This window comes from Echinops telfairi, unplaced genomic scaffold, assembly GCF_000313985.2.
Source record: "Echinops telfairi isolate 266 unplaced genomic scaffold, ASM31398v2 ScPeMD7_18;HRSCAF=68, whole genome shotgun sequence".
Classification (NCBI taxonomy): Eukaryota; Metazoa; Chordata; class Mammalia; order Afrosoricida; family Tenrecidae; genus Echinops; species Echinops telfairi.
Window position 1 is genome coordinate 36321290 of NW_022103915.1, and position 6344 is coordinate 36327633.

General features: G+C 44.4%; 1 pseudogene; it reads left to right on the forward strand.

The window, feature by feature from the left end:
* The window catches only part of LOC101642317, a 2510-nt pseudogene extending 1758 nt beyond the window's left edge, over positions 1-752 (forward strand).
* Positions 753-6344: the final 5592 nt, after the last annotated feature.

Consider the following 6344-nt stretch of genomic DNA (forward strand, 5'->3'; position numbering starts at 1 on the left):
GATGTATGCATTGTTATAAGAGCTGTAAGAGCCCTCAATCAAATGATCTTTAAAAAATAATAATAAAAGCAAAAGGGCCATAAATAAGTTACGGTACAGTAAACAAATAACCTTGCTAGCATAGTGGGTTATGTATTTGACTGCTAACTACAAGCCTACCAGCTTGCTCTACAAGAGAAACATGAGACTTTCTGTTGCTGCAAAGGTTCACACTCAGAAACCTGCAGGAGAAGTTCCCTCTGTCCTCAAGGGTGGCGATAAGTCATGATCTGGTGGCAAGCTGGGTACATTAGAGATTCAAATGTTCTGAAACACAAATCGGGTCTGTCAGAGTTTAAACTCCCTTATGAAACTGAAAAGATTCCAACCTTGTTATAAAATGGCAGACCTTCTCCCCTCCGTGCATAGAAACTCTTAAAAGTTAGAATGTTGCTTATGAAAAGGATTGGAGTTCACCTCACTGCTGAAACATCTAACATGAATTCTCCATTGATGTCTACGTATTAAAATGTGTTCTGAAAAGTTAAAAACATTTTTTAGATCTTCAAAATATTTGGGAAAACTGTATAAGTCTACATTTTTGACACTCTAAATTGTCCTCACCCTTTCCATCTATGTGCCTCTTCAAATTTCATCTTTATCTTCCACTCTTCTCACGCTGTATTTTGCCTTTGCAGTATTCAGCTTGTAGCCTCTGTCTATATTGCATCGTCTCCCATACCAAAAAGAAAAGCCTGCTGCCGTCCGGTTGATTCTAACTGATAATGACCCTCCAGGACAGAGAGGAACTGCTCTTTGGGTTTCCAAACCTTTACATCTTTTAAAGGCTGCAGAGTGACTGGTTGGTTCCAGCCACTGACTTATGATTGGCAGCTCAATTTGTAAACAACTAGCTACCTTGCATTGATATATAGATTCCCTTGGAAGTCTCATAATACTGTTTTAGGCAGTGGTGTGATTCACATAATTTAACAACTAGTTTGCTGCACTAATGACCATTTTAAGTATAAAAAAATGATGTACTGAAAAGTAGTTTATTATTTCATTTATTTAATACTTAAATAAGAACAATAAAAGAGGTACACAGCACTTGCTGATGAAGATTTCAGCCTTCAGCCGTACAATTTGCTGTAAAGAAGGCCAAAATCCTCACAACTGGACCAATAGGTAACATCACGATAAATGGAGAAACGGTTGAACTTGCCAAAGGTTTTGTCTTACTTGGATCAACATTCAATGTCCATGGAAGCTGCAGTCAAGAGACCAACAGAAGAGTTGCATTAGGTACGTCGGCTGCGCAAGACCTCTTTAGAGTACTGTGAGGAGAGCGTAGGACCGGGCAGTGGTTCATTCTGTTGTGCATAAGGTCGCTATGGGTTGGAACCACGTAGATGGCATCTAATAACAGCATGACCCCCAGAATGGTGGCCTCCATCAAGGACACACCCAGACAAGCCCCAGTCTAAACTGGCCGGAGAAGGATGGTAGTAATCTATTTTCCAAGGCATTCTGCCTGAGAGCAAGATTATCTACCTCCTTGGTTAATGATCATAAGGAATTCAATGGAGGCTTAATCCATGTGGGGGGACCCTGCAAATGGATTTTGGGGCTATTACTGCTATCCATAACCTTTTGCAAACAAGGGTGCTCAGAATGGAAGCTCTAATATACCACTGAGGTCCGCTGGTTGAGTGGAGCTGGGGAAACACAGCGATGAAGAGATGGTCAGGCTGAGTGGATTTGTTCCATCGGCATCCATTGACCTGGGCCACAGAGGCTAGAAACGAGAGAGAAGAGGAAGAGTTGCCTGGTCTGAAGTTGAAAAGTTGTATGGATGCTGATCCGACAAGCATGACCTAGCCCATGGGGCCTAGGACTGATGAAACTGTGTGAAGGCCAGCTAATCGGAAGTGCGGGGAAGTGTGTGTGGACTCTTAAGCTTGCTGCTGGGACCCATTGGACCTATTTGGGTTGGGAAGGGCTGAGTTGACAGGAACGCAACCTGAAGAACTCTTTCCGTCTTCCTTCTTCATCGTCCATATTTCACATGCATATAACATAATTAAAAATACCAAAGCTTGATTTAGGTGCTCCTTAGTCCTCAAAGTGACACCTTTGCTCTTTAAGATTTTTGAAGAGGTCTTTTGCAGCATATTGGACCAATGAGATACATCCTTTAAAATACCTAATGTCAGGGGTTTAAATGGAGAGAAAATGTTTTGAGAAACGATGTACAAATGCACTTTACACAAGTGATGTGTGTATGGATTGGGATAACAGTTGTATGAGCCCCTAATAAAATGTTTTAAAAAAATATTTTTTGACTGCTGATTCCACTGACTGATGACACGGCTCAACACATGCAACCATTTTTCTTGTTGACTTGGATTTTCAGCCTGTTCCTGGGGTCACCTGGAGTGCTGATTCAGAAAATCATACTGGGTAGACCACAACAGCTCTAGTTTCTGAAATATGTTTCCTATATTGTCAGCTATTAAGTTATACCACTTTATTAATTTATCTTCCTAGCTTTAAATGTGAGAAGAATCCAGACCCACAAATTACAGGGTAAGAAAAGAAAAAGGTAAATATTCCAAAAAGAAACAGGACAGGGCAGGCCTCAGTTCCAGACATGACATCCTCTCCCTAGGTGACAGCACGACAGAGGGCAGCGCTCTGGATGCAGTTCAGGGAGAGTGGTCTGTCTGACCCGCCCACATGGGGGCAAACCAAGAGGGGAGAGCAAAAGACCAGTGATGGGAGCCATGAAGTCCCCGAGGAATCCCAACTGTAGACTTCTGACTTGGGGGTTGGGGTTCTGACTGACAGCACTTGGCACCTCATCTGAACTGGGGGTTACTGACAAGGGGACTACACTGAAAGTCTAAAGGTGTGATGAGGAAGAGGGTCACTAGACTGCTCCATCCCTGACTGCAGAAATAGCAATGGGAATTTTTAGGATGCGTGCCTTGCGGACACGATTGCTGGAGACTAAAAGGGCCTATGTGTTATTAGATAAGTGGGTCTGGGATATGGAACCCTGAAAGAAAGGGGGACTGGACTGATGGATGATAACATGTCCTTCTATTTAACAGAGAGCTATTCATTACTCTGTGTCTGGATCCCTGTTAGACTTGGGACTATTTGGATGGTCTTTCTTTTTTCTTAGTGTTTATCTATACAAGATAGGCAGGATAGGCAACCCCACAGAGACAGTGATGGGACCTACGGTTGTGGGGGAGGCATGGGAGGGGTGGAGGCGAATGTAGCCAGAGTTGGACATTGACAAAGCACCCCTATTTATTAGAAAAAAAGTTAATTCCAAGAGACCTACAAAGACAAGGAAGTGCAATTATATAGGAAAGACCAAAGGAGACAGATGTGAATGAAGTTGTTGATGTGATAGGGCTCTCATTGCTTACCCTGGTACCTGGGTGTTCTGGTGATCCTGCGTCAACTTCATTCCCAGCTGGCACATTCTCCCTGGAGTTGGTGTCAATTTCATTCCGTGCTATGCCAGTTCCCTTTTACTGAAAGACTAGCTTTTCATTATGTCCTGCCTACTTGGTCTCCATGATCTTTGCTTTGGACAACTGGTGTTCCTGTTTTGTTCATGCCCTGATCACATGTTTACTTATTAGGTAATCTAGCTTTGGGTAAATGGGGCAATGATGTGTAAGCTCATTATGAGTTGGAATCAACTTGATGGCACTTAATGACAACTAGTAGGACAACTGTTCCAGGGTTTGGAGAAAAACGAGCCATATTTAAAGTTAATGGGAAGAAGTGCTTCAGAGAGTGTTTGATTTTTAAAATTTTTAATTAAAAATAATTTTATTGGGGGCTCTTATAGCTCTTATCACAATCCATCCATCCATTGTGTCAAGCACATTTGGGAGTGTTTTATCCCAGTTAAAGGACAGTTCAGCCACATTGTTGCTGTGCCCATCTCCCCACCCAAAACAAATATGGTAGTACAGATGATGTTCTATTAATTGGAAGAAGGAACCAGAGAACACCCTGTTTGGGGATGTCTAAATTAAATCTGTCAAACAAAGGAATCGTGGATTCGGAAACTGGTCTTGCAACCACGTTTCCTGGGATGGGGCACAGAGATCTCAAAGTCAACACTTCCAAAACCGAAGTCATGACCTTCCCCTCCCACTTCCTAACTTCCTTCATATATTCAACCAGTATCTGAGTGCCATTTAGAGCTAGCCTGCGCTTAGTTCCGGAAATATCCCCAATAGCAGAAAAGGCATGGGTCCTGCTCTTAGAGAGCTTACGGCAGCACGAGGGAGACAATCATATAATCAGAAAGCACTGGTGGCACAGTGGATAAAGTACTCGACTGCTAGCGGTTTAAATTTACCAGAAAGCTGTGGTAGTCTGCTTCCGTAAAGATTACAGGCTGGGAAACCCTATGGGACTATTCTACTGTCACACTAGGTCACAGTGGGTGAAAAAAAATCAACTCAGTCATACTTAACACCAACAAAAGCATCATATAATTTTAAATTAAATGATTAATTATGCTAGGAGCGGTGGTGGCTTAGTGGTTAAGTGTTGGGCTGCTAACTGCAAGGTCAGCAATTTTATAGATCCTTGGAAGACAGGGCTTTTTAAGGTCGGTTGTAAAGAGTTAGCATTCAGAAACTCACAGGGGCAGGTCTAACCTGACTTTGAGGGTCGCTGTGAGTTGGCATGCACGTGATGGCAGTGAGGGTAGTTTTGGCTATATGCTAATGCTGGGGACCTGGATGGTATGACACATTAGGAGGCCTGTGCCTGTAAAGATTTATAGCCTCTGAAAATCCAAGCAACAATGAGTTTTACCCTGTCCTGTAGGGTTGTTATGAGTTGGAGCCAATTCAAAGGCAGGGAGTTTCGTGAGGTTATGATAGTGCCAGAAGACCCTGGGTGGCATGGTTGGGTGCTGGGCTACTACTTGAAAGGTTAGTAGTTGGAACTTACCTAGAAGCCCCTCTGAAGACAGTCATCTGCTTCCAAAGGTCTGTGGTTTGAACCCACCAACTGCTCCTCGGGAGAAAGATGAGATTGTCTACTGTAAAGATTTAAGGTCTCGGAAACCCCAAGGGTCAGTTGTGCTCTGTTCTAGGAATCCGTATGCACTCAATGGCAATGAGTGTGTTTTTGTTTTTTAACAACATAAAGCTACGTAGCAAAGATGCTCACTGCTATAAATCTTTAGGTATACTACTACTGATCTTTATGGGCTATTGCAGTGAATAAACAATATGAGTTATTATAAAACATCTTGAGAATAAAACTTTGAAACAGAAAGTACCATTTAGGGACACAATCTACTACTAAAACCCGAATCTCTAGAATTTGGTGAACTTCTGTTAAATTCACCAAATTTTGCGATAATGTTGACTTTTAAATTAAACCCCAACGTGGGTATTGGGCATGGTATGTAACAAGTGAGGACCCCCACCCTCTGAAGTGCGGCTACTTCTGGCTTGTAACAGCTGTCCCACCTCAGACCTTGACACTCTAGACCAGTGGTTCTCAGCCTTCCTGATGCCGAGACCCTTTCATACAGCTCCTCATGTGGTGGTGACCCCCCAACCATCAAATTATCTTCGCTGCTACTTCATCCCTGTTTTGGATACTACTGTTATGAAGGGCGACCCCTGTGAATGGGCTCCAGACCATAAGAGCTGAGCTTCCTGTACCCAGTTAAGTAGTCCAGCTCTATTTCGAGTCATGTTTCTGGGGTCTTGCAAATATACCTACACTGCAAGTTTTTTGCTTTTCAGCGTTTTCTCCACTTGGTTCTGGCAATTTTCTCACTTAAGAAATCCTTTCTCTCCGCTCCCCTCCTCCCGCTATTATTTATCAGAATGAACTACCTGGCCCCTTCTGAAGAGCTGGAGGAAGGAAAGAGAGCGCGCACACTCATTCTGTGGAGAAGGGAGATGGTCTTAATCATTTATTTGGGGAGACAACCTTCCAACAAGTGTCCAGTCCGGATTCCCTTTCTCCGGCGGCACCTGGATGACGCCAATGGAGCCGAGAGGGCCGGAGAACCTGCTCGCCGCTCTCCCTCCACCCCTTTGCTCCCTCCTCCGCCCCAATAAATAAATACATATCTATAAAAATAAAGGCCGGGGTCCGAACTCATCCCGGCAGCCAGAGACCCGGCGGGCGCCGAGGGCGGACGGCGAGCCGGCAGCCACTTGGATTGTTGCGTGCCTGCAACTTCACGGAGCGCGGCGCTCCGAGGGAGCGACGGGGGACTCCGCCCACCCCCGTGGGTCCCCGCGCGGGAAGGAGCTGCGGCGCGAGAGGGCGCAGCCTCCCACTTTCGGGGACCAGCC